We start from the raw sequence: 23,522 nt of genomic DNA, 5'->3' as shown, positions 1-23,522 counted from the left end.
GCCGATATTGAAGCAAGGGAAGCCCCCGGGGGAACTGAGCTCCTATCGGCCGATATCGCCCACATCATGTTTGGCTAAGCTGACAGAGCGGTTACTACACCACCGCATTACATGGCTACTTGATTGCAGGTCCTTTTTTTCCCGCATGACAGGTTTTAGTGTGGTGTACGTGTGGTTAGTGCCGTGTTACCACGTTGGTTACAGCAAGTCACCATGAGCTCACCGCCTTTTGGACTACTCTCCACGGAGGGAACTACCAACCCGCCGCGGCCCAAAACTCCGAGCGTCAACGGAGACCTCCCAGGTACTGTGCCCTCTACTCCTACGAAACGGCCGCGAACCGAGAACGACGCAAGTAGTACAAGTATAGTTTGCTCTGTGCAACATCTCTATGACCCTGCCCACTTCACCGAGCCTGTCAACAACGCCACTTCTCCACCGCCGAAGGACGACAACATGGACGACGATGACCCAGCACCCTTCGTCACCGTCGTCTACAAGAAGACGCGAAAGGCAGGCATCCCAGTTGTGTTGCAACCTCTGAACCCAGCAGCCTCCCTCAAGGCCGTCAACCCCAACCTGATTGCCAGTGACATGATGCGATCAACGCAAGAGCGGATAAAAGGTCACAGATTCAACCAGGACGGCAGCTTGACTGTGACAGTGGCCCCTATACAAGCTGAAAAAGATCTCATGCAAGTCACCTGTGTGGCCAACATCGCAGTGACGACGAGGATACCGGAATCCTACGCCAAGAACATCGGCAAGATAAATGGTGTCAGAACCCGATACACAGATGAACAGCTGTTGGACTACCTCAGCACACAAGGCGTCATCGAAGCCCGTCGTCAACGAGTCTACCGGAAGGACGCATAGGGAAGAACAAAGGAACGCACGACGGACTCTGTCATCTTGATGTTCCGCAGCGACCGGCCCATGCCCAACAGCGTCACACTCGGTCTCAACACCTACCGAGTGACGGAACATGGTGCAAAAGCCAAAAAAGCCGTCCCAACCTGCTGCAAAAGCCCCGGAGCTCACAAGAACGGACTTCCCTCCTCTTCCTCAGCGGAAACCAACGCAACGCCGTGAAGGAAAGAGGGACCCATGGAACAGGGCCCAGGCAACCCCAGCAGCACCACCAAAAAGTGTCTGGGATGTCCCCCCAGAAGCCCCAGCCGCCACCACCCAGCCACAAGCAGTTCCACAAAGGAAATCAGGCAACACGGAAGCAAAGAACCCGCCAAGCATTCAAGCAACCCCGCCAGCGTCTGTAAGCTCTGCCATGTTCGTTGTATCGATGGTGCCCCTCCTGTTTAGTACACTGAAGGCCCTCATCGCCGCTATACCTGGCTCATTGGACATCCCCGAAGTTCGTGCGATGCTGGCCCAAGAAAGACAGCTAACCAGTGCTCTCGCCCAACTCCATCATGGCCTGTAACCTGATACGACGATACGGACTCACGACGGTCTTCCACTGGAATTGCCGTTCGCTGAGACACAATATCCCGGACTACATTGAATTTGTGTCGCGCAATCAGTTCCCTGTGATCAGCCTCAGTGAAGGAAGACTTCCAGCAAACTTCAGCCTACCTGGTTACCTCACGTACGAGTCAACAAAGCCGACAGGACCCAGCCGAGCCGCGCTACAAATAAACTCTTCAGTCCCACACAGCACGACTTCTACCACCAGCACCGATATACATGGGAAACCTGTGCCGCCAGAGTAAGGATACAGAGCCTGGACATCACCATAGTGAGTGTGTATCTGCAACCTTGCACAGCCATCGATTTGCGACCTTTAACTGGTGAACAAGAGAGACTACCTGGCGCCTACACTGTGATTGGTGACTTTAACGCGCACAACGCGATGTGGGGCTCCGCAACCACGGATAAGCTGGGTGCCGACACCGAAACCCTAATGGACGAACTGGATCTATTTGTTGTGAACGATGGACAACCGACATATCCGCGATCAGGGACGATACTGGACCTAGCCCTTTTATCCCGCAACCTCATCAGTGCCTTTACCTGTGTGACAGACATAGAAACTCACGGAAGTGACCATGTGCCTGTGCTGTTAACTTTGTGTGACCAACAAGACAAAAGACGCAAACACAAAGTGCACAAGACAAACTGGGGACGGCTCACCAGATGGCTGGAGGATATCGACCTAGCCAACACAGACGTCAACGACCTTACAACAGCCATCCAGGAAGGAATGACGGCGGCCACAGATGTGTTCACTGTTCCTGCTAATGTGCCGCTCGTAAACGGTGACTACGAGCGCCTCCGTGCTGTGTGACGGCTCGCTGAAAGAAAAGCAAGAAGAACCAAATTACCAGCCAACAACCGGGAAGCCAGGCGGATACTAAGACAAATCCAACGCCTCTTCGAAAAACTGCGCAAAAAAATGGGCAATCCTTCTGCAACAGCCTGCAACAGCACTCAGCAGCAAAGAAGCTCTTCGACCGCATCCGGGAAGGAACGACACCGGCAACTCAGCAGCATCCCTTCACAGCCCCGGCACTCGCCACCAACCGTCCAATCCAGGAGCTGGCGCACGAGTACAGTGAAAAGCTGGCAAGAAATGACGACTCACCTGCACAAGCAGCCTCCATCACCGTGAAATACCAGCGGCAATACCATAGTGGCAGCGTACCTGGGCGACTATGGCCTGAAAATGTCTCTCTCCAAGACAGTCTTTCTTCCTTTCACCAAACGGCCATTCGACCTCAACCCCAACCACGTGGATAACCAGCCACTGCAAGTAGTGACGCACCACAAATTCCTGGGAATCCACCTAGAGAAAGGGCTCACTTGGCACAAGCAAGTAGGACACGGTTACATCTTCAGGCTGACTTGCTCAGAATATTAATTATATACAGGACCTTAAGGCGCACAGGAGAGCACACCACTAAACGCTCAAAGTTAGCGGATAGTGCCGCTAAAGAGCGCCTCAAAGTTACACTGATTTGGAAAGAAATTACTTAAGGCTGAATAACTCTACACTACTTGTTTATTACTAGCAACTGCTATCCCTTAATGGTTCCTTACCGGGACTCCCTCGAAGAGGAGCACACGGTAAAATAACTCGATGCACACGCGCACTGCAAAAACAGCCGCGACTTCCCACTGGTTTAAGCGGTACTCTTCCGAGCCGTCTGCTTGGTACGTGCTACTCTAGCTTGTGCTGTAGCCGGGATTCAACGAAACGGTGTGGGGAGTGACGTCATAGAGAAATGTAGTGAGGTCTGCCTGCTCGAGAATGCCGGCAAAGTTCACTCCTACGGGAAAGGGGCGGGTAAGTGGGGGAAAAGCACAGAAAGAGAGAGAAGAAAAAAAGTTTAGATTGATGGTCCCACCATTGACCCACACCAACAGTAATGTGGCGCTAGTGTAGGCCAATGGTGGATGCGAAGAGTAGCAGGGCATCCCTGGCAGATCTTCGGGTTTGGATTGACCCTCTTGGGTATAGTAGGTCGTTGAGCGAGGCGTATGGCAGGTTGAGCTCCTTGTACTTCTTAAGGAGGTCATCCCTTGGCGCCTGGTGGTCCGTGAAATGAAGCAATACATGGTTCAAATTGCCCTCTTCGAAGCAAGTGTCGCAACGGGGGGATGGGGCTAATCCCTGCTTGTGATTGAATGCCTGCGTTAGGACTCAGTGCGTCCTGAGGCGGTGGATTGTCGCGGCTTGTTCCCTTCTGAGGCCCTTTGCTGGGAGCGCCTGATCAATCGATTGTGTTTCAGGGAAGGCGGCAAGCCGTATCTCGTTGATATAGCTTGCAAGGCGTGGTATGTTGGACTCCGGATGTGATTGATTTACCACTTCGGGGGCTTAGCTGTGGGCTTCTTTGGCGAGGGCATCTGCTTTTTGGTTTCCTTCGATTCCAACGTGTGACGGGATCCACTGCAGGGAAATCTGAAAAACCCTGTTGTGGAGGTTCTTTAGTGTGGACTGGATCTGCTTCCTCCTGGAACCCGAGGAACCTGGAGAGGTTCCTCGGGTTGTTGCCTTTTAATGCGTTGAAGTGCGCACCTGGAATCAGTGAAAATGGCTGTTGCTTTGGCTGGTTGGATGGCCAGGTGATTGACGGCCTTGTATATGGCCACGAGTTCTGCCTGTGTGGATGACGGTGTATTGTCCAATCTACCACTCCAGCCATGATTAGAGGCCGGAATCCAGAAAGCCGCAGTGCTGCTTCCAGTCTCTGGGTTGAGTGATCCACCTGTGTAGATGTGCAGAGCGCCGCCGTGTTTGGCGTATATGGCATCAGACGCAATCTGTTTCTGATCTGACGTATGCAAGTCGTTCAGCTCGTTGTGTATGCAAGTCATGAGCTCGTTGTGGTAGTCCAAGAGCTGTTTTCAGTCTCGTTCTGTGGGCCGCCTCCTGTTGTAACTGCTTTGACGGCGGTGGGAAGGCGTATCGTAGCGAGTAGAGCATCCGCGATACCACCAAGGCTCTGCGAAGGGCGCGGAGTGCCTTCGGCGAGCAGCCCCAGTTCGTGCCCTGAAGACGTTTCAAGCCTCGCTGTAGAGTTGCAGTTGACTCCTTTATGACATTAGCCTGTGGAGTCCAACTCAGTTTGTCGTCCATTGTCACTCCCTGGAACCTATGCTTCCTGACTGATGGGATGGTGGTGTCGTCTATCTCAACAGTGACTGCTCTTCGCCGGCCTCTATTGAAGATCATACAGCAGGATTTTTCCGCAGAGATGGTTAGCCCCACGGTCTCGAGAAAGCTGGTAGTTGCTTTTAGCGCTGCTTCCATCTTTATCCATCATTAACACCATTTTACAGCCAACCCACCAGAGGGCTAGGTCATCCGCGTAGATGGATAAAGAGATGGCTGGCTTGCTGGTGGTATGTGGGCTGGGAGGGATGCCAGGGTTACGTTAAACAGTACACGGCTAAGGACACTGCCCTGTGGTAGGCCTCCTATGTGCCGCTGTTTGCTTAGGGTGGAGCCAAGTCTCACTTGAGCCGTACGGTCAGTCAGTAGATTGGCCACAAACCGGTGGGTTCGTCCTGTCACTCCAATGGTTTGAAGGCTCGTGACTGCTACCTTGGGAGACACGTTGTCGAATGCCTGCCGTGTATCCAGGAACAAGGCCATGGTGGACAGCCTTCTGTTTTTGGCGTTGTCGATGAGAGAGCAGAATTCGACAATGTTGTTCGCTGAGCTCAGGCCTCTCCTGAACCCAATCATACAGGATGGCAGGGCGCGGTTGGTGTCCAGGTACCAGTGTAGCCTAGCCTGCACCAGGCGTTCCATTAGTTTAGCGATGCAGTACGTGAGTGAGACAGGCCGGTATGACGAGATCTGGTCCTTGGGTTTACTGGGCTTCAGTACAGGTACGATCACTGCATGCTTCCAGGACGTGGGAATGGCCCACGACTTGCATATGGCGTTGATATGATCTTGTAGAGGAGGTGGTGTTCCCCTACATGAGTACTGACCGGCGATAGAATGACCTGATAGAATGTCCCAGCGGGCAGATGGACGTGGCCTCACGCTAGGACTGTGCCGATAGAACTGGCTGGCATGCGCAGTGGCGCACGCCAGCACAGGCGCGTCGTCGTCGTCGTCGTCTACGGGCCGCCACATCACTCCCCCCCCCCCTCAGACGCGGAGCGGTTCATGCGGTTGAGGTCCGCGTCGATACTATGAAGAGGAGAATGAGGACGACTCGTGGATGGTGGACGACAGGACACACGGCTTGTGCTTGTGACTGTCGGTGCAGCAGCAGCGGGGTGTCGGGAACAAGAGCGCTGCGATCCGGGCGGGTTCCAGTGATGGGACGTGAATGTTGAGTGCTTGGATGCTTGAGTGGTTGCTAATTGTGTTGAGTGTCTGCTGAGTGCGTTGAGCCCTTGTTGAGTGCGCTGAGTGCTTGTTGAGTGATTGCTGCCGAGCGTTGATTGTTGCTGAGTGAGTGCGTTGCTGAGTGGGCGACAGTACCGCGCCCGGTACGACAGCGTGAATGCCGGTTGCCGCCACAGAAGTCTCGGGGAGGAGCATCATGAAGCAGGTGGAGGCCGGAAAGTCAGCTTACTGTGGTCTCCCTGCGGGTTCCCGGTGGAACAGTGGTCCCGGTGCGCCTTGCGTGCTAGAGGGTGGTTCGCTGCTGGTTTGCCGCCGAAAAATTTAGGATGGTGAATGGCCGAATTACGCCGAACATGGTGTTCGTTGTTCGGGTCACCAAATGTAGAGGAGGTGGTGTACCCCTACATGAGTCCTGACCGGCGATGATAGAATGTCCGGCAGAGCCGGCAGATGGACGTGGCCTCACGCTAGGACTGTGCCGATAGAACTGGCTGGCATGCGCAGTGGCGCGCTCCAGCACAGGCGCGTCGTCGTCGTCATCTACGGGCAGCCACAATCTAATAGACGAGACTTGGTAGGTCCACTATGTTTTTGAGGGCCTGATAGGTAACTTTGTCTATGCCAGGTGAGTCTTTCTGCCGGCAGCGTTTGAGGGCATGGTTGAGTTCCGTGGCGGTGAAAGGGACATCTATCTCGCATTCCGTTTCCGCAGCTGTGGTGGCGTCCATAGATCGTTGTGGTGGCTTAATGAGAACATCTGCGCAAGCTTCTACAAGGCTCCCCATCGAGAGCGACTCTGGGCTGCTAGTATCTCGAATACGCGGCATTCCTTTGTTTTTCCTGGTAAGGCCATCGATTGTCCGCCAGACCAGTGATTTTGGTGTGCGGGGGTCCAGGGATTCGCAGAAAGAGGCCCAATGGCGTCTCTGGAGGCTGATCGTGTGTCTGCGGACAACCGCAGTGATCCTTCGAAACGCCGTCAGGTGTGTATGGCATTGGGACCTGCGATACCGCCTTTGTGCTCGCCGTCGTGCTGCCAGCAGATTGAGCAGCTTTAGGTTCGCGGCCAGGTCGCTGCGCCTGGTGTTGACCGCTTTCCTTGCTGATGCGATTCATTGTGTGATGGCCTCCTCTATAGGGGTGGAAGTGGTTTCTAGGAGCTTTCCGTACATGTCCCAGAACACCACTCGATGCTGAGTCTTGCGGCTATTTGTTGGCAGGCTTCCTCATCCATGGACGTGCGATGAGAACGGGAAAGTGGTCGCTGCCCCAAGTGTCTGGTTCGGCGCGCCAGGATAGTTGCGTGTCTTGTGAATGGAGCCATAGATCTAGAGTGTTGTAGGTGTCCGGTGGCCGGAAAAACGTCGGAGAACTGTCGTTTGCGATAGGAAGGTTAAGGTCTTCGATCACTTGCAGCAGTTCTTTCCCGCGCCTATCGGTGCGGCGACTGCCCCATGCCGTGTTGTGGCTGTTAAAGTCCCCGCAGATGACGAGTCGGCCGGTACAGATGCTGTGAATGTGGCGCAGGCATGCGGCAACGTCCACAGATGAGGCCGGCTATATGTAGCCGGGTACGATATCAATAGCTTGATTATTGTGGAAGATACGTGTTCCGACGAATTCCCTGTGAGGGCCGGAAGCTGTGGAAGCTGTGGTGGAGCTTTCGTGTGCATGTTTTTGTGCGACGGTGCTCATTACAAACAATATCCAGATGTTAGACATAAAATGCAGTACTTTGTAGCGTGCCACACAACGGAGCGTGACATGGGAGTGTGTGATTCAAAGAAAACTTCTGGAAAATGCACAGAATCCCACAAAAAGTTTAAAATGGGATTTGTATTTCGTTTTACGTCTCCCATCGATACATACCATCGTCGACGCTGTTGCACATTGATAAATCGTCCGTAAAACTTGTCCCATAGTAGTATGCGGTTTCTCAAATACATAGCTCAATTTTTTCCTGCAGGAATAAAACGCTGTCGGCATTTTCTTGCTAACACGGCTGTCGAAACGCCAGTCTCTACAATGGGCAAGTGTTGTAAAGGGGCTAACGCAGACGCGACTTGATACAAATTGTACGTGCTCACAAAACACAAACGACGAATTACAGTCACAACATCGCACAGAGGTTGGTTTGCGAATGAGTTCGCAGCTGCTGCAATGTTTACTTATCGTGGAACGGTGGAACCCGGATGTCCACCATCTTCAAGCACAGATACGTGAGGCCGCGAGAAGCCGTAGCTGAAATCCACTGAGAAGTACGAAGGCGCGTACACGTCACAATGCCCGTTCGGGTGCATCTACGTCATAAAAATGGCTGCGCCCATGTGTGTTTCGGAATGAATTATCTTTTTTTTTTGACATGGTACTGTACCGAACTGAGAAAATGAAGGTGCATTTTGGGGAGAGCTGGATGTGGGCTTTCAGAATATCACAACCGTTTCGACTATTTGGGATATCGGCATACCAGACCTTTAAGCACACTGAGAGGCAAAACGTTTATGCTGTCTTATGTGTCTTGTGTTGAGGTGTTGTCATATTCTGCACAGGGCTTGTACTTCTAATTCTCCCATCATGTTTGTTTCAATACTATGGTAATGATGAGGATAGTGCACAGACAGACAACAGTCAAAATAATGGTAGCTATCCTCAAGAGGCACTTTCCTTCACATCTCCCAACCAATTAGCTGTATTTTTTACCAGTTTACATTGATGGACAAAGATGTCCAAAGTGGCATCAGGGAGAAATTGTTTCATAAACTACTTGTTATTGCGGACATATTTTGTGTGAGTTGTTGTTTCGTTTGCCTCTCAGGGATGCGTTAGGTTGACCCACCCCTGTGGATATCTGATGCCCATGCACCTTGGCTAGGCTGCTAGCTCTTGGTACATTAACCCATCCCACAAACAAATGGGGACCCAGGGCCCTGCACCTGAATGGATCACTGCGAAGTTGAAAATGGTGGAGAACCCACAGGGACAAGTACAACAAACACACACAGCATTCAACTAGCATCTGGTTTATTTGGACAAGCACCCCTAGTCCAAATAAATCTGTTACTAGTTGAACACTCTGTGTTTGTTGTCTTTGTCCCTGTCCATTCTCCAAATAGTTAAGTCCAAACAGACATGCTCTATTGTTGCACTGTAAAGTTTTCAAGAGGAAGCAAAATTTGAGTCATGCTTTGCTTATCCTTTTATTGTGCAGTTCAATGTACATCTACACAACATTACAGAGGTGAAACAAGACATGGACAGCAGGAATGAGACAGGCCTGAATGTTATGCTGCCTGACATGACTTACAACTGGACTGATCAGAAAGATTTACGGTACTTGCAGCTTGTTAGTTTACAACGCGAGATTGCTGTGGAGCAGAAGGAGTGGAGCAGTGGCTCTTCCTGTTGGAGGATGCTCGCTCAGTGCAAACTACCCCACTTCGCAAGTTTGCTCCGAATACAGGCAAGTAGCAAAACCCATAGTGTCACCAATATACTGCATTGTAAAAAATTGGTATCCATAGTAAGGTAAGTTATAACATATCAATGGAATATGTTATCCTTCTGAATCTGTTAGTACCCTCATATGACGATTGGACGAGCAACAGCATATCCAGGTAGCCCCAGATCCAGCTGGTGAATCATAGACACCTGTGAGAAAAAAAATCCTTAAATCTGCTCTGTCAATTAAAAAGGGTAAAAGCACTAAAATATACCTTGTGCCATGAGAGACAACCAAGCTAAACTCTACACACGATATAAGCATGAAGCAACCTATATACAAAGTATGCCACTAAAGTGTGTTTGGTGTGTGTGTGACTCTTCCTAATGTTTGTCCTGTGCAGCTAACATCGTAGTCCAACATGCCCAACAAGATGTTTCACGTAATATAATAAGCAGGGTGGGACTGGTTCAAATGAGATGCTTTTCTGAATGCAGGCGATACAAAGTGGGGTGCTAGTTGTGGAGAAACATGCATTCGTGTGAAATACAGCAGAAAAGGAAGAGCTAGACGCAAGATTTGCTACGGAACTTGTAGCGATGGTTGCGAGATTTCTAGCTATCGTTTGAAAGTGATAACCAGTGCTCCTCAAAGAAATTGAAAAAGCCATGTTACTGTACCTGTTGTCTGTTGGAGCAGGACGTTGCAGCCGGTAGCATAGGCTGGGCAAAAAAGAGGATGCTCCGTAATGCACTAGAACAATGTGCTAGTGCAGAGCGTCGCTACCAGGCCCACTGCACGGCAACACAGTACATGTTCGGCTCTCCTGATTCCAAAACCCGCAGAGGCAGCTGTTGGGTTGCTGATTTTGAAGTGGGCGTCTGTGCAACACTGAAACGAGTAGCTGCTGGTAACTGACGAACGGCGTATGATCGTCGCGACCATTTTCGTCTCGATATCTCTAGTATACAGTGTCGTTGCAACGGATCCTGTCCTGTCTAAGGATCATTGTCCTCTATTACGGCATCACTGCTGTACTCGCGAGGAAATCTCTGGATAGCGACGACAGGTAACATTCGCTATCATCGGACATGTTGACATCCAAATGCCTTGCAGAGCTTGCAGACGACGGCGGATCAAAAGCGTCCCGGTCCAGATTCTGAAGGACGCACCCTGATTGGTTCTTAGATAAATACGTTTCCACACTTTTTGAGAGAGGGATTAGCGGAATACAACAACATCCGTCGTCTGCTCTTGTCGTGTATTCCATCGAATAACAGCCGAACAACGCCACTATTTGGTGTGGAGTTTTCGATGGCGTGTTCAGCAGTCCATAAGGAATAAAATGACACTAAAGTTTCGAAATCGCCCGAAACGGATGCGACTGTCACTTTAAAAGAAAAGAACGCGAGGGCAAACGCGAAAGTCGCGCATCGGCGGAGCCTCTATACGAAGCTACCGACCTTGAGGAGCGCTGCAGACGGCGCGGTCACGTGGTGCGTCTGGAGACCCGGGAGGAGGCTACCAGAGGGATGACTGGCCTTGAGAAGCAAGAAGCAGAGGCAGTCCTCCTCAGGGACCCGCGGACGCGGCTGTAGAGTATGTACCACTGCGCCCATACACCATGTTGCAAGCCCATTGGCCTAGACTGTGCGCGCGCTCCGATTGGTCGAGAACGTTTTGAAATCGCATTTTGTAGCGCGCATGTGCGTACAGCGTCTCGGCCGTTTCAGCATAGTTTCGAAATAGCATGGCCGGCATGTCGTCCTCCTGTGTTCGGTGGTGTCAATCGACAGAACAGTTTGCAGAAATATGTTCGCGGGTTTATTAGTTCATCCTTGTGAGTCTACGCGTGTTGTGCTGTTTCGGGACACAACTGTTATACCACGAACAATTTGTCAACTGCGGTAGCGGAATGCTTCATGAGTCGGAGCGTGAAGAACAAGTTCGAGCACCGTTGGACTTCGAGGACTGTCAACAAAGACAGGATTACGTGCCACACGCGCTTTTCGCTTCGCTATAATGGATGCACCGCAGGCAGCGAAAGAAGATGCTCATCATGAAATGGTACGCACTCATGAGACTGGCTCGGTATTAGGAGTTGAACGGTGTGTTCGTTCTGCTTCATGTTCGAACTTTGTCCCAGTGTGTCAGCAACGCAGTGGGCTTTGTACGCACAGTGCACCCATGTATAAGATCCTTGAATTAGTGCTTTGTATCAAATAAATCTTTATTTTACCCCAAAATCGCTTTAGTTATTTTGAATACCGAGTAACGGCGGCAGGCCTGAAATCCAGTAGAAGTCGATGGTAGCCAGGACCGACCGAAAAGCCAGCCAGACATGGAGGCTCCTGATTGGCCGACTGGTTGTGCATAATATCCACCACGTCGCAATTTCATTGGTCGTGTGCCCAGTGTTGTGTGAATTATCTCAAACTATGGGCTCTATGGGGAGCTGTTGGAGCCTGGCAGAGGCGCGTTCGTTCACTTCATGGAGGTAGGAAAGCAAGGAGGGGCCCCTACGGCGTTTCTCTACGGGAGCGAGCGTGTCGGGCCGGCGGCGCTGCGCAAAGCATTGTGGGATCGTCTTGCCCAGCGGAAACATGGCGGCTCCCATGTCAAGGTGTTATAGGTGACATGCATAGTTGAGTACAAAAGCAGCACCTTCCTGAACGGTCGTAAATTTTGGTGTCCTACGAAGGGAAGATAGAAGAGTTTTAGTTGTGAACGCACAGCCTGGTTTCTTCGGAGAAGTGACTCTAAATGCCCTTTTGAGATGGTTTTCAGCCAAGTGACATGTGAGCCGGGCCCTGCGAACGTATTTTTGTTCGCTCGGCCCTTGATAATACGATTCCGTGGTACCATAGTTGTTGCAGCATTTCATCTTGAATATGCTAATACAGTGTAGCACCAGTACATCTCAACGTTGAGCCTCATTTGGATAACATAAAAGTTCTCGCTCGATATGTATATCATATCATATATGCATCATATCAACTGGGTGTTTGAGGAAGATACTTTCGACACTCTTTCGACATCAGTCAAGCGACGACCATCTGAAGTATTATTAAAACCACAATTTTGCATTGCAGTGGTTTGTTCAAATCGCGATGTGATGTATCGTACATAACAAACATCGGACTATATTTACAATCTGCACCAACAATAAGTCGAAATACGTCAATAGCATCAAATGAAACTATCACGAAGTAGCAAGCAAACATGATACACAAACATTGATGATAATGTAAACTTTGGTACAACAATATCCAGATGTAGGAAATACAACAAGGCTGTAGTGGGATACTTGGGTATCATTAAGATCGAGGCAGCACAACAAACTTGAACTTGGGTGAAGTGCTGACAGAACAAATAGGTGTCTTGAAGTTGTTCTCCTGCATTATGCTTGCAACTTCAAGCACTCTACTAACACAATGGAAGATGTAATGTACATAAACAAGTAAAAGGTGAAAAAAAAAAGTTAGCAGTTGTCATGGTCATTGTCCCCTGAATAGTGTCAGCTTCGTAAACATCTGGCGACACCTTTGTGAGTGGCGACTTGCTGTTGCAGACTTCGTGGCGTGATGAAGGCGGACATCTAAATACTTATGCGCTATGCATTTTATAAGATGAAAGTAATGGTTCTCTAGTGGCTCATGTTCAAGCATGTGATTGTCTTTAAGCACTGAGAAAACATTAGTCGTGATAATGCCAGCCATTACATCCATCAACATTTTCTTCAGTAGCCCTGTTGCCGACAAGGCTGAGGTAAGCATTGTTGACCTGAACACTTTCTCACACTTTTGGCACACACGGATAACGTCCTGTGAAGGATACACTAGCCAGCCCATACTTTTCTGACGAATTAGCGAGTGTTCAGGAAGACCTGCTGCTGGCACAGATAGTGCTTCCACACACGTTTCACATTTCAAACATTTTTGGAGGTAGCGAACTACAAATCCAGCTATGTATGCGACAAGTGTGTCAGCGAACAGCGATAGTTCTGTGGGGTCTGGTAGATAGTCGTGGTCAGAAATTTGAAATGTGCTTTCTTCGTCGCTTGAACTTAATTCTCGTCTGCTTGCTGACCAGTTGATGACTTCTTCGGAACGAGGCTGTACCCCACTGGAAACGTTTAGGATGCTTATGTTTTCCAGGGGTAAGCAGTTACCAGTTGAAGCTGCACCAATCTCATTGTGGATGATCAGTCTCTTCAAAGCCGATGCTAACTGTCGAGCGGTAGGATTGTTATTGCATGCTCCGTGACCGCGGACTGCTCCAAAAAAGAGCTCCAAGTGGTCTTGGCTCGCTTTATATGCGGGCAGGTACCGAATCTTTGACGTTTCTTCAACAAGGTTTTCGTAGAGTTGCAATATGCTGCGATGACAGATGAGGAACCCTATGAATCCCGTTTTCCTGTTGGTGGTTACTAATAGCTGTCCTGTGTCAGATGTTCTTAGTGCTGCCAGATACGAGGATGCTTCATTGAGGAAAGTCCGGGCTCGTGAAATGTTCTCTGCACAAAGAGGCTTCTTCCAAAAGTGCTGTCGAATGTTTCTGGAGTTCAGAATGTCAAAAACATTGTTGATGACACGGAGGAACTTCTCTGTTGGCTCTGTTTCATTGAAACCTGGTAGCGACACTTGACGACAGTGCTGCAATGCATCTGCCACTGATGCACTCAGTAGCTGAGCAGCTAGTCTCACCTTCATGGGCTGTTTCTGCCACTGCAAGTGTGCCGCCCTCAGCCGGTTGCCAGCATGAATACTTTCTTTTTCTTGAGCGAGATGAAGCATTTCAATGTGGCTCCAACATATTTTCCCACCGTCACGATCAATAAAGCTCTGCTTCTGACAAAGTGCATTCCGCACGAGCTTCAGCATATGACAAGGGTCAAGGAAGACCACAACTGGCTTCATTGTGTCTGGGTGGGGAAAGCTTGTGTTGAGTCCAGCTTCCACATTCAAGGAGCATCCTAAGGTTCTCAACATTGCCATGTTTGATGCTGCTCCGTCACATGTTAGTGACACAATGTCTGCTCCAGCCTCGTTTGCAAGTGAAAGCCCCTGTCTTACCAAATTAGCCTTCTGTTCTCCACATAGTCCATCAATTAGAAAGTAGCCTAATGGGACCTTCCACCTGCCATTCAGAGATACAATCATTAGAACGAAAGCCTCTTTTGCTACTGAACCATCACTACTGGCACCCATCCCGATGTCAACATAGCCATGTCATTTTTGTCCATCCCATTCAATGTGTTGGCGAATTGCCATTTCATCAAAGGTCTCAATTCTCATTCAATCGTGTCAAAGGTCTTTCGCACATAACCGTATGCCTTCTGTGAGGAAAAATGCAATGTCAGTGCAAAAGCTCGCAGCTCTGTGCTGTACTTTCTGGGGAGGGCCTGCTTCTTCTTTTTTGCCATCTGTCGTAACAACAGATCTTCGTTGGCTCCTGCTATACTGGTTAATACATCCGCATTTTCTTGTAGAAGAATATTTTTGGCCATCAGATCCTGAATTACATTTTCGAGTCTTGCAATTTTCTGTGTCATGCGACGTTGTCTTTCTTGCAAAGCCTTGATTTTCTTTTTGCTTTCCGTATGTAAATTTCCAATGCGCTTGACCTCCTTCTTCAAAAATGCTTTCACAGGTGTGTCTTTCATTGGTGAAGTTCCCTAGTGTAGTGGGTAATTGCATGATTGGTATAAGTCCTGACAAGTCGTAAGAAGAAACATTCTCTAATAGAACTGTTTACAGTCCAACTAGCTAAGGGGTATTTTGTTGTATACTATTATGTTACAGGTTATTGTGCACGAATATATTATGGTATTATAGTCCGAGAGTGGATACTGTTATTGCATTTGTTCCTGGTAGAGTGGTCTGCTTGCTACTATATTGCACGAGTGCACAAAGGCCACAGTCTGTTCATATTTGTTGAGTAAGTGCTTAGCGGCTTCAGGTGTAATGACTTTATTGATATTTCTGCTCAAATCAATCACACATGCTCATTGTCTGTTAGTGACCATGCCACATTGAAGGTGGCATGCAGCCATGGAACTCAGATTCCTTAGTATGCCAACGTGCCAACCATGCTCCACTTACGCTTATGAACACGTTCGCATGATCATGACTAAACCAAACTCAGTACTGGCACCACTTTGAAGCTGGATTGCCGAGGTAGAAGTAGAACACATTAACCACAAAAGAATCAGCACACATGCAAATTGTATCAAAAATTTATTGATATGGATAAAATTCATTGATATGATTTTCTTGTACAACGCAGGCAAGATCATTGGTCAACGCATTTCAAGTTCATTTTTTCATGTGCAGAATCACAGCATGCAGATCATCAATATACAGGGCCACCCAAGATAAACTCTGGGGTTTGTAATTCAAATAAATGCAATTAGAGTTGCCCTCGTAAGTTAAACTTTACGTTAGATGATGTATCATGTCCTAAAATTTCACGTGAGGTTGCTCACTGCAATAAATTCTTCGTGGATAAATCACGAAAACTAAAAAAATGCTGGCTCCTTAACATTTCCTATGCTGTATACCCACCATTCCAGCAGAATAGACCCCTGAGTTTATCTTTGGCGACCCTGTTCATCCAAATCATTGCTTCAATTTCATTGCTTCATTTAGAATTCATTTGGTAACTGCATAGTGCAGAAAATTGCAGTAATCCAGCAGAAAAACATAACGAAATGCAGCATTAAGTTACTTACTCCTCACCAGTTTGTCTCATGGTACAGATATATGGATTGTTGAGACCTTTCCAAAATAACAGTTGTTTGCTAGACCAGGAAGCCAAAGTGCAAGATTACTGCATTAACATGGAAATGGTTGCTAATTTTGCCTAACTATGTTAAATATTACTAAGTTAAATCAACAAATTGTCATAGGCTGTAAACTATGCATGAAGAAGAGAAGGATCTCGAATCACTGATATTCATCACCCATTTCTGAATAGTTGAAGGTTTTTGAAAGTTGGATGTTTCCAACATGGGCATTATGTGCGATATTATGCATGGATGAATGTGTTGCGTGAAAAGCACATATGTATCATCCTGACTCTTACTAGTTGATTCCTTACCACAGCTGCATCTGCACTCTTGCTTGGGGTGCCACTCTTTTCCCCCTAAAACACAAAAGATTACAGCTGTTAAAATGGACGGGGAAGGCCAATATAAACTATGTGCAACACTAGTTGAACTCACTAGGGCAAATTCAACTTTGCTTTTTGGAAGCGCGGCTAAGAAAAAAGGTCAGGCGCATAGAGGAGTGCAGATATGTTTATTGGCCCGTGGGCACATGGAACCGCAATGAATGTCAATGGCCTGTGGTGGCAGAGGCCACTACATTTTTATTAACTTTTCATTATTATTAGTGAATAAAAGTGCGAGGAGTAGTGATTTGGATGATAGGATGCTGCAGCTGGGGCATTCTACAGGTTGTCTTTTTTTAGGCGATAAAAGAGAAATAGTCATTATGTTCCTACTATTTGAGTAACAAGCAGGTGCCGTGGCACTAGTATCACATGTTTGTAACTCAAGTAGCAAATAGTAACGCTCGTTTTTTTATTGCTCACATCATGACGTGCTCTGTGTCGCCTAAAAAAAGACTGTATATTTTGTCAGAGGAACAACACGGAAGTTGCAATGTGAGAGCAACTTCTATGGTATAAAAGAAGAACATAAAATTATTTAGCCCCTTCTACTAAAAAAGAAAAGAAAAGATGGGACACACCGATGTAGTTGCCACATCAGCTGAGGTAGATGCTGAGCATTCCTGGTCCCAAGACGAAGCTGCATCGTGGCTATGTGGAAATGTAACCTGCCCACATACACATGCAACAAAATACAGACTCACTGTGTGCAAAGACATTATGCCAGCTGTTTAATTACAATGTATTTGAAAGGGTTCACTGATATACCGTCACAGCTGAACCCAGTGCTGCCCTGCAAGTATGGAAATGATAGGAAGGGCTTTGTTTTATCACATACATGTAGGCTGAGCGTGCAGCGTACACTGGAGCACTTACGTTAGAGCCCTCATCTGTGACCAAGGAGGGATTCTCTCTTGACGGGTTGGGTTCATTCATATCTTGATCAGTTGGCTCTTCCTGCACAGCATATCTTTCATTTGAAAAATCGCCCATGCATATCATTTTCCATGATGCAAACAGTGCCCACATGTTTTTCTGCGTGAAACAGCTTAAAATTGGGTGGGGGAAAAGAGCAGGTTTGAATAGCCAAAAGCCGCATGCTTCAAACAAGGTACAGTTGGGCAAGCCTTACAGAAAGAAAGGACGAAGAAAACCAAGAAAACCCACAAAAAAACAACGTCTTACGGATATGTTTCCAGACACTCCGGACGCAAGGGCAAGGCTGCTTCCAACTTCCATGCTGGGGCCTGCTTCGCTACGCAGTTAATTCTGGTTGATATTGAGCACCCATTAGTCTGAAGAGCAACTAAAGTAACACGTTCTTGTTGTTTACCTCACTCCGCGGAAATATCTGCGGTACAGCGCCCTTGCGAAGACGTACTCGAAGTGGCGAAGATCTGTCCAGATCCTCGGCGCGAAAGTGCTTTGAGCACAATTTACTGGTCCTGCTTTTCGGGGTCCAGCCAATTCTCCTAATTGCACTGACCCAGACATCCCTTTCGGAGCTGTTTAACGGGAACCTGCGTGAAATAAATTATATATAAACGTCACATACGGTTTCTGTGACAAATTTGCAGGGAGGATTGAAAATTAAGCGAGCGGCAGGTGAAGATATCCACAACTGGAAACACAAGAGGTACTACAAAACCATTACTACGTTTTCGGAAACCCGTTTCAGGTTGTCAGTCATAGATGTTCGCGCAATACACTTCTGAAACGTCGCGCATTTTCGAGTGTGGATGTAGGGAAAACTTACTCATGAAACGTGATTCCACGTTCTGTGCTGCGCCCGGAAGATGACCATAGTTGACCATAGGAAGGTGACCATAGTTGCGGTTGAGGACCATGTAGCATCAACTGTTGGTAGTTGCACAATACTTCGCAACGCGAACCGTGCAGGTGCAGCGAAAGCGTCTGCTCGTCGGCGCCGGCGCAGTCTGGGCTATGACGTCATTGGGCAACACACTTACGCGAGCGACCGCCAGAGGAGTCCCATGGGCAACTAGACTTTTGGCCCCCTCCTTGCTTTCCTACCTCCATGGTTCACTTCGAAGGACGAGACAAAAATGAGAGGAATGCCCGGTGTTGCCAACATTCTAGACGAATGATCCGCCAGAGTAGCCAACCGATTCCGCCAGAATCCGCTAAATTTTGCGAAGAAGCCGCTAAAATCCGCTTAACGCTGAAAAGTGCATGAACACGTTGTGATATATGTAAGTTCACCTCTGTTTATGGTGTTCTGGAGCGTGCTTCGCGTTCTCGTTCACTTCTTCTTCGTCGTACCGGGGAGGTCGTACTCGTAGCAGCTCTTCGCGTGCCGTCTCAAGCCCGTGTCTTGACCATGACCCTGCCCGACCATGTCCGGCTTCATTTTATTGCGCAACTTGTCCTTTATCAAGTTCAGCTGGCTGAAGGTGCGATGAAGATCATCCTTGAAGTGCGGATAAAGCACGTTCTTCAAGATAGCTGAACATTTTGTCTGGAATTTTTGCGCTGTCCGGGAAAGACTGCTTGTAAAGTTCTCCGACATGATCGGCGGTCAGCACTGAATAGTGTTCAGCAATAAAAAGATGTGTCCCGCCTTCAGCCTCATGCGCTGGATCGACTTTCCCCGGGGCGAACTTTGCGAACTTTCTGTTGGCCGGACGTGATGTCCCAATGCCTCTCTGTGCTTTGCACTGTCTCCATGTGCCTTCAGATCTGAGTAGTTCGTACCCAGCACGGACTCACACCAGCACTACACCGAAGAACTAGAACCAGCACTATACCGTTTCGTCCAATCTGCCGCCGTTCTGAACCGTACCCTAGCACAGGGTCCCGAAGCCATTCCTTGCAAAGTTTCTGTTTGTAACTCACTTTTGGCATTTCAACAAACTAGAAGAGTGCACACTGCCACGGACGCTAGTGAAGAAGAGAAACGAAGCCACCTCGCATTGGGAACAGCAATTGGCAGGCTTTGTGGGCTACTACAAGAGGGAGCAAGATGTCCATACAAACTTTAATTCGTGTTCTGGTGCAAAATCTCGGTCTTTGTGTCATCATTTCCCCTAGTCAACAATACTGTGCTGGGTGAGAGCAGCATTTAAGGCCTTAGTAGTTAGGGCCTTAATTTCGCGCCCTAAGGACAGAGCAAAGTCGCTTCTGTCCGGATCGAGATTACGGCCCTAACATATAAGACATTAAATGTTGTGGTCTGACCAAGGTACTAGTGGTGTGTTCTCCAAAACAGATCAAAAAGGTTCTTGCACAAAGGAAAGAGAGCGAATCGAAAGTGAGCTTTTTGCGCGCAAACAGCCGTCAGATACCAAATTTCAGGTGACCGGTTTCGGTTCAGAAGTTAGCATACTATAGGGAATAAATTGATTTTTCGGGCTTTTGAGCCAAAATGCGGCGAAAGTCTGAATCCGCTAGAATCCCCTAAATTCAGCCAGGACCCCGTCAGAAATTCCGCTAGCCGCTAAATATATTTTTTTCCCGCTAGATGCAAGTCGAATCCGCCAGATCTGGCGGGAATTCCGCTAAATTGGCAACACTGCGGTTTCCCTTCTCAAATCGTCCGTCGCTGGATGCAAGCTTGGCTTTCTAGGGAATGGTACGCGGGAACTCGATTCGCTGCTTCCCCGACAGGCTCAGTCGCGCAGTGAGCGGCACGCCATTGGTGCGCTTTCTCCGCCACGTGACCGAGCGTCTGCAGAAGTCCAGAATGCCGGCGCCGCAAAATGCTGGCATGAATGAGGCTCGTGCATCGACACCAGCTCCGGTGGCGCAGCGGTAACGCGTGCGCTTGGAGACTGGGAGGTCCGCGGTTCGAATCCGCGAGCCGGCTGTGCCGTCTGGGGTTTTTGCTGGGTTTCCCTCAGATGTGTAATAGGCGTACGCCGGCACAGTTCCCCTGAAGTCGGCCCATGGACGCAGCTATCCTCCGGATTCCGCTCGGTCTTCCACTTCACCCTTTCCTCTCCTCCTCTCCACCACCTTTCCCTTCCCGAGAAACATGCCGCCTAATCAGGCAGGCAGACTTCTCGGGTTCCTCCCAACGACACTCCTCCTCCTCGTGCATCGACGTGAGCTCGCCGTCACGTGACTCGGGAAAACTTTTCCGCGCAGTGCCATTGCAGTACTGGACACGCTTTTAAAAAGTTTGTGGTTTGAGCAACACAACGCGATGGCACGATGCTCGACCGCATCTATTTTTGCGTCCAAACACAGCAGCGCACACCTGGATGCAGTTTGCGAAGCAGAAGTGGATGCACTGCCAATTATCACACTAAAAGGATACCTAACGCGAAAGGGACTCTTCGTTATGGGAACGCATAAGTCCTTGCCTGAGAGGTGGGTACACGGTGCAGTTTTGTCAGTGAGTAGTGATTACATTGCTGTGAAATTTGAAATGTGCTTCAGGCTTCGTGCTTAAGTGGAGCAAGAGACCGCTTCGGGAAACAGCGAGAACATGGCGCCCCAAGGCGACATACAGGATGACGACGTTCCGAATGACAGCGAGTTTCAGTCGATTGTTGCTTCACCCGTGGCATTGCAAAGCTTCACCAACACAACTCTGATGGAGTACTTTGTCTTCAGGAAGCTAGAAGCTAGGATACAAGCGGACTACAAAAGTACGTATTCGACTGCATTACGACCGACTTCGAAACGCAGTAGTTTCCAGTCACAGGTATAAACGAGAAGTCGCTGGCGCTCTTCAAAGGAAAACATGGATTTGCCGTGAAGCAAGCTGTGAAAGGGTCACGGATCTTCATTGGAGCCTCATGCAAGGCAGAAATGAAGAAAACGGTGGTGTATCGGCTGCTATACTGTGCTATGAGACCTCGGGAAGCGTCGTATACGGACAATGCACCTGCAAAGCTGGTGCGAAGCCAACTTCTTGTAAGAATCTTGGAGCATTGTGCTGCTTACTAGAGGATGATTTCAGGTACAAAATTTATATCCATAAATTCTAATTAGAGAAAGCTAATTAATTTGTATTGAAAAGTTTCCTCTGTATTCTGCGCGACAACATTTAGAAGAAATAGTTGGTGTAAAAATTGTTGATTCTTTTAGAACTTGTTTTCACCGAAGAAATCGTCCTACCAGAAAAGAAAGAGAAAAGCAAAAGCGTAAGCATATGAAGAAAAGGTGAAACTCAGTAGCTTCATATAATTTTTAAGGTGTCTAAAAGGTCTAACTCAACTGTCGCCATAGCAGAACGGGACAACTGTGTTATCCTCCTTAGGTCAGCAACTGCAGTGTGGAGGTAGGCAGCGTTTGAAGTGGTGGCATCAGAAGGTTAGGTGACCGTGGTGCAACTCCACCACGAAAAGATCTGCACTGATGTCATATTCGCATGACCTTCTGACGTCCCCCTAACGCACTGTCTACCTTCGCAGTACTGATGAATGTACAATAAGGTCAAAGTAGTAAAAAACAAACAAAAACTGAAAAATGTTAAATGCAGGTTTGCAAAAGTATGTCATGCTACAGAATTATTCATGAATTGACTTTTGCTTCTTTTTGCAGACAAGGGCTCCAGCTTGCCCCAACAGAGACACTTCAGAAGTGGCACCAACCTAATGCCATCAGATGTGGTCCTACGATGGTAAAAGACATTATGATTAGTGAGAATGTACTGCCCTCCACACTGAGCATCGACATCCCTGACGTGTCAGGAAATGAGATTTCGTTGTTTGTTAAAGCTATGGGGGAGAGACAACGTTTTCTCGGTGCCTGTTCCCTGAAATGAGAGCATATGACTCTCCCCCTCTAAGATTACCTTTGAGCGAGTCCAATGTACAGCACACAAACTCATTGCAGACACAGTGTGACATGGAGTGTCTCATGTTTTACCACAAAACGGTAGACTTGAACCAAAAAGAGTGTGAAGCACTGGAATAGCGTACACGTGGGCAGGCTCTAGTTCCAGAATGGAAGCAACAGAGAAGATATAGACTAACTGCTTGAAATTTTGGAAGAGTTTACACCAGAGTATCAGATTTTATGTCCCTAGCATTGTCACTTGCTAAGCCACAAGATGTGAGCCACCTGCCACCTGTCAGACATGGAACACAAACAGTGAAATTTGCCAAGTTAGGACTGGCCGACAGGCTGAGCCTTAGCAAGGTTTATGACTGTGGTCTATTTGTAAATCCGAAGTGTCCATATCTTGCGGCATCTGCTGATGTATTGGTCATTGTAGATGGGGAGCCAGTGCTCATAGACTGCAAGACATTGTTTTGCAGTAGAGGGAAGACTGTGCAAGAAACTGTGCTACAAGGAGCATCACACTATCTAGAACAAAGGGACGGCTCTCTAAAGTTGAAAACCCAACATCCGTACTACCTTCAAATTCAGTGTCAAATGGCACTGACAGAAGTGCAAAAATGCTATTCTGTTGTCGTTGCTGACTTGCTCAAAAAGCCATTTATTGAGGAGATAAAATTTGATTTAAGTTTGTGGACCCTCATGCTTCCAAAACTCAGAGATTTTTACTTTCAGTATTACTTGCCGCTTTTAGCAGATGAGCAGTAAATGTAACGCTCCAGAGATTCGCGCTCTTATCTCACACTGTATCGTACCTGACTGTTCCTGCATACTTGGGCCATTTTCATGTTTTCATGCAGTTTTTACTACCTGCTTTCTTCTAGTCATGTGTCACTTGTAGCAAAAAGTTTCTGGGAATGTACATGTGTCAAATTAGAATGAATAAATCTCACAGATGACATCTTGCACACATGCTTTTATTGCCATTGAAAGCTGTTACATCATTTCTGCACATTAAAAAGACACCAATGGCTCACCAGCATTGCACAAGAATGCACAAATGTAGAACACCTCTTCTCCCTGATATAGCATTTTTATCCCAATTTGAGCAATAAAGTAGTGGAATGTTTTTATGCGTCCAATTGCCCTTTCAACGTGTATTCTATGATGTGCCACATTGCGCGTCTTCAACGCATCAGAATGGCTAAATTGGCGTCAGCCATCCCAGAAGGGAGGCGTCACTACTTCCACTTTTTTTTCATTCACTACAAATTCATAGACACCAAGAATGGCCATGAGAGCCGATTCTCGAAATAAATGTTTGCCTGA

Source organism: Ornithodoros turicata, chromosome 1 (genome assembly GCF_037126465.1).
Source record: "Ornithodoros turicata isolate Travis chromosome 1, ASM3712646v1, whole genome shotgun sequence".
NCBI lineage: Eukaryota > Metazoa > Arthropoda > Arachnida > Ixodida > Argasidae > Ornithodoros > Ornithodoros turicata.
This window is presented reverse-complemented; position numbering follows the sequence as displayed.